Genomic DNA, 9756 nt, shown 5'->3' on the forward strand with positions numbered 1-9756 from the left:
CGGACTCCTCTTCTTCACTGCCAACCTGCCGAAGCTCCTTACCGCATTCAACTCTCCGCCTGTTGTGTTTGGCTTGGCTTCCTTTTTCCTTTTGTGTCCGCCGCAGCATTTGTTTAACAGTGAGTCTCAATATTAAAGCTTCATAATGCTAGGTCCTTCCTTGTGCGATCCGCCTTTGGCTAAATGAGCCGTGATAAGAGCACATCTGAGCTGCCTCTTTCAAAGGTCCCAGATTCGATTTCAAGGTCATCTTTACTGATTGCAGACATCTCGCATCCTTCTTCAGTTCCTACAGGAATATATCTAAGATTAAGCATATACCAGCGATATTTTCACTTTGAAAAAGAGCATAAACCGATAAGCAATTAAATTAGGTGAATATACGATGAAAGAGTAATGGAATGGAGAAAAATTCTCTCCGACGCCGAGATTTGAACCCGGGTTTTCAGATCTACGTGCTGATGCTTTATCCACTAAGCCACACCGGATACCCACCCCGGTGTCGGACAGAATCGTCTCAGATTAAGTTCCAACTCTTGGGTTTCCTCTAGTGGCCGCCCTCTGCACTACGTCATAGATGTTTATGAACGTAGGACTGAAGTCCACACATGTGCTGAGGTGCACTCGTTATGAGTGACTATTTGGCCGGGTTCCGACGATTCTGTCCGACGCCGGGGTGGGTATCCGGTGTGGCTTAGTGGATAAAGCATCAGCACGTAGAGCTGAAAACCCGGATTCAAATCCCGGCGCCGGAGAGAATTTTTCTCCGTTCCATTAGTCTTTCACCGTATAATGTCGCAGGATATCTGCATGGAAATATCATATGTACATCGGTACATTAAAATAATATATAGGTGAATATAAGTTAAATAGGGTCCGTCTTCTTGCTTAACAAGTAATGTGTAGTCTTAACTATTAACTATGTCACATTTATTGAGTGGATTAGAGTTTTCGGCAATTGTTTGCCATCATCAGGTCAACATAATTGTCATATTATACATACTGAATACTGGTTACGAAAATTAAGTAGAACAACCGACCTGATCATGTTAACAACCAACACGACACCGAAACCAGCTGACTGATCTTCGAGACGTGACAGCCAAATTTGTACCTACTTCAGCTGTATTTTAAATATTTATTCAACATTTTAATATTTATCACTATTTTAATTATCACGTCAAGCTACCATGGGTAACTACTAGAATATGTAATTGTAATTATAACAACATGACTTTTAAAACACAGTAATTACTTATATCAAACATGCCCTGAATTTATTTGTTTTCAACTTATGTCATATGGAACATAATATTATCCACATGAAGTATCAATAGCATACTATCAATTTGTTTTCGAGTTTCATTCTGTGCTCAACATTTCAACATTTATGATGAAAAGGAATACCATAGGGTGATATCTTGATGTACGCTTCAATAGCAGAATTTTCAAACATAGTAATTACATAGCATTAAGCATATTCATAACCTGCTAGTTTAATTTTTGTAACCAGTATTCAGTATGTATAATATGACACATGTTGATCTGATGATGGCAAACAATTGCCGAAAACATTAATCCACTCAATAAATGTGACATAGTTAATAATTAAGACTACACATTACTTGATGAGCAAAAATACGGATCCTATTTAACCTAATACATCGGCGAGCTATAGTTTAAAAATTTTCACAATCGTCATCCAAGCCGTGCCCAGATTCGATTTCAAGGTCATCTTTATTGATTGCAGATATCTCGCATCCTTCTTCAGTTCCTACAGGAATATTTCGAAAATTGAACATATACGAGCGAGCTATAGTTTAAAAAGTTTCACAATCGTCATCCAAGCCGTGCCCAGATTCCATTTCAAGGTCATCTCTATTAATTGCAGACATCTGGCATCCTTCTTCAGTTCCTACAGGAATATTTCGAAGATTAAGCATATACAGGGACATCATTTTATTTTTACTCAAATTTTTATTGTACCTGAGTTTTTAAATGTATTTCGCTCCCTCCTCGTCTACTAGTAAACTTCCAACCGTTCTCCACACAGAACCAAGGACGGATATAGTAAGCAGTTCTGAGTTAGTGAGTATAGTACGTTCCAGAAACATGTTCGCGTTTTCCAGTGACGAAAGAGCTTTCAATATTGAATCGTATTTTCGTACAAGTACTGTCGTCCGTTTGCCTACGTCGCATCCCGATTTCCTTCACCCGCTTCTGCTCGCCCCTCTATGAAGGCTAGTGGCTCGGCTGTCTTAACTCTTTTCTGAAAACATTAATTTCTGTTAGGAATTGGACGTCTACGCAATATTATACAACTGTTTAAAATAACTTAAATAAAAGGGCCTCGTTAAGTAATTAACTGTCGCTTGATTTCCCCCCTTTCTATGATCCTTCGACGTAACCACTTGGACGGACAGCAGATAGCATGACTGAGTGATTTTATCTATGCGGTTGGGCAGAAGTGAAGATTGAATTTACAGTACGTAAGGTACTCTTTTACAGAGTAGGTACAGAATTATTTCAACATGAGTTACTAGTACGAAGGACGAAACTGGTAATTGGAATTAGATGCAATAGTTATAGTGCGATAATATTCACAAAAGAACTGAAGCCTGTATCGAAATGAACGGCCACCATTTTCAAAACTGTGTTTAAATATCCATATTATGATTATTTTTTAAATTTAACCTCATTCTCTGTATTGTACGCTAATGTGCTAGGAAATTAAACGCAGAATAAATATGGGAAATGCGTGTTATTATTCGGTTGAGAAGCTCTTATCATCCAGTCTGCTGTCCAAAAATCTGAAAGTTAGAATTTATAAAACAATTATATTACCGGTTCTTCTGTATGGTTGTGAAACTTGGACTCTCACTCTGAGAGAGGAACATAGGTTAAGGGTGTTTGAGAATAAGGTGCTTAGGAAAATATTTGGGGCTAAGCGGGATGAAGTTACAGGAGAATGGAGAAAGTTACACAACACAGAACTGCACGCATTGTATTCTTCACCTAACATAATTAGGAACTTGAAATCCAGACGTTTGAGATGGGCAGGGCATGTAGCACGTATGGGCGAATCCAGAAATGCATATAGAGTGTTAGTTGGGAGACCGGAGGGAAAAAGACCTTTAGGGAGGCCGAGACGTAGATGGGAGGATAATATTAAAATGGATTTGAGGGAGGTGGGGTATGATGATAGAGACTGGCTTAATCTTGCACAGGATAGGGACCGATGGCGGGCTTATGTGAGGGCGGCAATGAACCTTCGGGTTCCTTAAAAGCCATTTGTAAGTAAGTAAGTAAGTAATGTGCTATAGACAGTATAATATACACTGCATGATGAATACGTTCGCATGGATAACTCAATTCATGAGTAAAAACACTTATTGTTAATACTGTACTGTATTTTGATTAAACAAAAACCTAATGACAATAATTATCAACTCAAAATTGCGATATTTCCTAGTTTACGTAAATGGATGAACTACTTTTCTTCCCTCCTATGCCTAGTAAAGTGACTGTTTGTATTTTACGCCAGTATCATCGAACGGCGATCGTGGAAGTGGGTAGCAAACGGTGTTTCCGGTTCTCAACCGTTAACCAGTTTAATATTAAAAATGCTAGTAAAAATAAAATGATGTCCCTATACCAGCGAGCTATATATAAAAATTTTCACAACCGTAATCCAAGCCGTGTCCAGATTCGATTTCAAGGTCATCTTTATTGATTGCAGACATCTCGCATCCTTCTTCAGTTTCCACAGGAATATTTCGAAGATTAAGCGAACTATAGTTTAAATATTTTCACAATCGTCATCCAAGCTGTGTCCAGATTCGATTTCAAGGTCATCTTTATTGATTACAGACATCTCGCATCCTTCTTCCGTTCCTACAGGAATATTTCGAAGATTAAGCGAACTATAGTTTAAATATTTTCACAATCGTCGTCCAAGCCGTGTCCAGATTCGATTTCAAGGTCATCTTTATTGATTGCAGACATCTCGCATCCTTCTTCAGTTCCTACAGGAATATTTCGAAGATTAAGCGAACTATAGTTTAAATATTTTCACAACCGTCATCCAAGCCGTGCCCAGATTCGATTTCAAGGTCATCTTTATTGATTGCAGACATCTCGCATCCTTCTTCAGTTCCTACAGGAATATTTCGAAGATTAAGCATATACCAGCGACCTATAGTTTTAAAATTTTCACAATTGTCTTCCAAGCCTTGCGGAGATAAGGTTAGTTGTTCATAGTCTATATTTGCATGACGTCATGCCGGCACGTGAGAGTGGGAAAACTTGTATCTTGTTTGTGCTTCAGTTGACGTTCTATTCATGATTCAAAACTAGATCTAAAAAAACTGTGAAGATAGTAATAAAGATTAACACTACGATGATCTTTTCTACAATTTAAATTATCTTCGGAATGTATTATACGTCCTTGTCGTGTTAAATTCTATCGAACCTGGTTAACATGTCTTGGGCTTTCTTCAGAACTGGTTGTTGCTGATCTTGGCGACTTTTGTTTTGTTTCCTTTGGGGGTGTGTTAGTGTAGTGTAATGTGGAGTCAAAGAGTGTGTGTGGTCTGAAATTGAGTTGTGTGTTGAGAATTTGGATGTGTTTATGTGTGTCTGTATATTTCGTATTGTTCTAGTGTGTTTAGTTTCTGGCTTTCTGGTTGGATGTGTAGAATTTCCGTGTCTGTGTTGATGTCTCTGTAGGCGTGGTTAGCATTTGTGACGTGTTCTACATATGTGGATGTGTTTTGTAATTTTGTTATGGTTGTGATGTGTTCTTTGTAACGAGTTTGAAATGCACCTAAATTCAGCATTAATTAATTCTAAACATACCTACATCTAATTAGATACTTACAGAAATGTATCTAGAGTGTGGTAAGCTGAATTGAAAGTAGAAAAAAAAACTCCAAGAAACAAATTATGTAATTTTTGTTTCTGTAAACCTTATTAATTTTATCTTTCTGTAGAGTAATTTAGAATAGTGCACAAGCTTTTCGCAGTTTGCAGAAATATAATTTTTCATTTGTGCATTTTTGCGACAATTATTTATTTTCTAGCTTAAACCCTGATTTCATCCCATCTCACTTCATCTTATCCTATCCGAGTTAATCCCATCTCATTTTATCTCATGTCATCACATTTCACCTCATTGGATCGGTGTCGGTTAGAGTTCCCGGGTAGCTCAGTGGTAGAGCGTTGGTACGTTAAACCAAAGGTCCCGTGTTCGATACCCGGCTCCGGAACAATTTTTCCCTCGAAATTATTCAAATCAACTTTACAGGGAGTTATACCTGAAATCTTGATTTGCATAATACACGTCACTGTTCGTTAACAGAAAACCACAATTTAAGTCACACGGAGTTAGTGTGCACTCGAAGTTGGTTGCTTGACGGTTGTCAGCCCACTTTGAGGTCTGTGGATATAGAGGGAAAAATTGGATCGGTGTCGGTTAGAGTCCCGGGTAGCTCAGTGGTAGAGCGTTGGTACGTTAAACCAAAGGTCCCGGGTTCGATACCCGGCCCCGGAACAATTTTTCCCTCGAAATTATTCAAATCAACTTTACAGGGAGTCATACCTGAAATCTTGATTTGCATAATACACGTCACTGTTCGTTAACAGAAAACCACAATTTAAGTCACACGGAGTTAGTGTGCACTCGAAGTTGGTTGCTTGACGGTTGTCAGCCCACTTTGAGGTCTGTGGATATAGAGGGAAAAATTGGATCGGTGTCGGTTAGAGTTCCCGGGTAGCTCAGTGGTAGAGCGTTGGTACGTTAAACCAAAGGTCCCGGGTTCGATACCCGGCTCCGGAACAATTTTTCCCTCGAAATTATTCTTATCTCATTCTATTTCATCTCATTTAATTGCATCCCATTTCACCTCGTCTCATTTAATTGCATCCCATTTCATCTCATCTCAGCCCATCTCATTCCAATCCATCCCATCCCAGCATTTCATCTAATTTTATCCTAATTCATATTTAATATTTCATCATCTTTCTCGCCATTCTATAGTAACCAATAGCTTCTCAATTTATCCCATCTCACTTCATTTTATCCCATTCCGTTTCATCTAATTTCTTCTTATTTCATTTCACCCTATCTCATCTTGTTTCTTCTCATCTGTTCCACACATTTTTGTCTAATCTCCTATCACAACTCACTGCATCTCAACACAACTCACAACATTTCCCTCCCTATTCCATTGCATCACATCTCATCCCTGCTTATTTCATCCCCTTTCCTCTCCGGTTTTTCGGATCCCTGTCTCGCAATTAAAGCTGTAAATGTCACAGGTTACGATGCAGAATAGCTTTGCTGACTAAATATCAATGCAGTGTTGCCTATATCTCCATCTGGTATTACAGCAATTATGAGCGGATCAATGCAATTACCCTCCATTTGAGTACTGCTGAGGGATATAATGAAATTCTCTTTGGGGATAGGCCGGCCCATGATCGAAGATCGACGAGGAGACCTCGCAGATGCAAAGCAGTTTATATGGAGCCCATAACCCGTATCCCTGCCTGTTGTTAAAGCAATCAAGCGCCGATCTGTTCATTTGCATATAAAAATCATGAAACCCCGTCCAAGAGAACACAACATTGATTCAGCTTCGGCTGCAAGGGTTTCACTTTCACTTTAACTTTTACCTTTCAAAGAGGTGTTAAGTTACATTGCACTGTTTGTAAATAAGTCTGTGATTTTTAAGTCTTGAGTGTTGAATATTTTTATAAAGTGTGTGTAACTATTTACACGGAAATTCAACTTTCTTTGTGTAATTATTTGTACAGTATATGATCGTTTCGTATATTATTTATTGGTTGCTTGGTTGTTTCTACAACGCTTTATCAACTGTTATAGTCTAGCGTCTGAATAAGATGAAGGTAATAATGTCAGCGAAAGTTACCTAGCATTTGCTCTTACTGGGTTGAGGAAAAACCCCAGAATAAACCCCAATCAGGTAACTTGTCTCAACCAGAATTTGAACGCAGGCCCGCTCGTTCGCGATCAGGCATGCTAACCGATACTCCTCTAGTTACTTGGTTTATTCTTTTTAGAAATAAGGTATTTTAAATTTTATTTTTTTAATGTGATTATTTATCATAACATGTATTAATTTAAAAATATTTGTAGGCCTAATTCGTTGATTTTCATTCATTTCCAGTCGTGTTTTATGTATACGTGGGAGGTGAGGGGTTTCCCCAGAAAACAGGTTTCGCTCCGGCAAATATCGTTGTACTTTTTACAACCACAGATCGAACGCGACTGCAAAGGAAACAGTGTATACATTTCCCGTGGAAAGGTATTGTTTTGCGTAGTATGGATAGATAACAGAGGCTGAAGGGACATAAACGTTAGACCATTAGTATAAAGCTGACTTCCATTCATTGAAGCTGAGTTTAGTTCATGGCAATGCTGTATACATTTAATGTATAATCTTAATTTATGATACGTAGGCAATGTGCAAATAAATCGTACAGAAAATGTCGTGCTAAGTTTCTACGGAAATATGCTCGCCCTCAACAACCATCTGATTCAACAATCCAGAATGTAGCTTAAAAAAAGGAGACGTATAAATCGCGTACTAAATGCAGATAAACTCGATGACATAGATTGTAGGTTAAAATAGTCTCTCACGAAATTGTTAAGAAAGTTAATTCAAGAGGCAGTTGCATCCAAGACATTAGCTTGGAAAGCGACGAAATTGTTAGAGAACTAGATTCTTATAAGGGGTTTCCAGACATTTCGTCCACATGAGTTTCGTCTATTACATTTTCATCCACACTAATTTTTGGTCCACACTGAAATTGCCTTCGTTGTTGGTATATTTCTGCGAATTTTTTGTTCACTTCTTTTCCGTCCACCTATAATTAGGCCTACTTTTAATTCACAAGGATTTTTCGCCCATATATCACAATATAGCAAATAATAATAATAATAATAATAATAATAATAATAATAATAATAATATGCCTAATAATATTACTAATAATAATAATATGCCTAATAATATTACTAATAATAATAACAACAACAACAATAATAATTTGTATAGACTCTTGTTACGTGGTATTTGTTTGTCTTATTTTGGTGCTGAGATGTTTCTGTGAAGTGTTATGTATTCTATATACAACAATGTAATTTAATTTCCTAAATGAAGATGCAATCTTGAGTACAGAAGTAAACAAATTAACAAGCAATATTTGTAACAAAGGGAGCAAAGGCTAATTGGGATTGGGTCTCTAATCGGGTCAAAAATCCTAAATAACTGATATTTAACACTTGCGGATGAATTTCAGTGAAGTCCGGAACGCTCAATTAGTTAAATCCACTCTCCTCACCTCCACGCTGGGGTCCCCTGGGATCTGTTAAGATGCGAAAGAGAAAGTGGTGTGAGGAAAGCAACGGGAAGCTACCGCGTTTATCCTTCCCAAGAAAAACTGCAAACATGGATCATATGCGGAGACTAAGAGGAAAGCAGAAAATAGGAACGATTGGATAATGCTGGGTTTGCAGTGAAATACCTGTCCACGGGCAGAACATGTATGTATGTATGTATGTATGTATGTATGTATGTATGTATGTATGTATGTATTTGTAACAACTTCTACATCGGACAAACTAGGTGATCATTTCAAACACGATATACAAATAACACATCACAAATCACAAAATACCTTCACATACCGGTATATAGAATACATTACAGACATCAACCACAATTGCAGCAATATAGAAACAGACGTGGAAATCCTACATACTCAACCGAAAAATGTATACCAGATCTACGTAATATACAAATACACAAAAACACATGTAGCCTACAACATATTCTTAATACGCAACTAAATTTTAGAACAAACACCTATGTGACTCCACACTCCCGAAAACGCATCCATCACGAAAGAAACTTCTGGAAAAACCGGAAACAAGCAAGTACGTCACTAGTTTAAAAGTGAAGCCGAAAATAATCAATAAAGATTAATTATTATTAACTTAGCTTCTCATTAACACAGGAAAGTTGTTTCTGCATCAAATCTTATTTACATTATAATAGTTTTATTTAATCTATATTCCTGTGAGCGGTATGGAATGAAGGTAAATGCCAACAAGACGAAGATCATGCTCATAGGAAGAAAAGTAAAGCAGATAAACTTGCGAATTCTAAATAATGCAGTATAGTAAGAGAACAGCTTCAAATGCTTGGGATGTACTATAAGCAGTAACATGAGCTGCTGCCAGGAAGTCAAAGGGAGAATAACAATGGCCAAGGAAGCTTTTAATAGAAGAAGAAGCATCTTATGCGGACCTATGGAGAAAGAACTAAGGTAGAGACTAGTGAAGTGCTTTGTGTGGAGTGTAGCATTGTATGTGGGCAGAAACATGGACATTACGACGAAGTGAAGAGAAGCGACTAGAAATATTTGAAATGTGGATATCGAGAAGAGTGGACAGACAGAATAAGAAATGAAGCTGTGTTGCGAAGAGTGGATGAAGAAAGAATGATGCTGAAACTGATCAGAAAGAGGAAATTGGCTGGGTCACTGGTTGCCTACTGAAGGATGCACTGGAAGAAATGGTGAAAGAGAGAAGAGTTCAGGGCAGGAGAAGATATCAGATGATAGATGATGTTAAGATATAGGGCTATGGGTCATATGAGGAGACAAAGAGGAAGGCAGAAAATATGAAAGACTGTAGAATGTTGGGTTTGCAGTGAAAGACCTGCCTTC

Source organism: Periplaneta americana, chromosome 14, assembly GCF_040183065.1.
Source record: "Periplaneta americana isolate PAMFEO1 chromosome 14, P.americana_PAMFEO1_priV1, whole genome shotgun sequence".
Classification (NCBI taxonomy): domain Eukaryota; kingdom Metazoa; phylum Arthropoda; class Insecta; order Blattodea; family Blattidae; genus Periplaneta; species Periplaneta americana.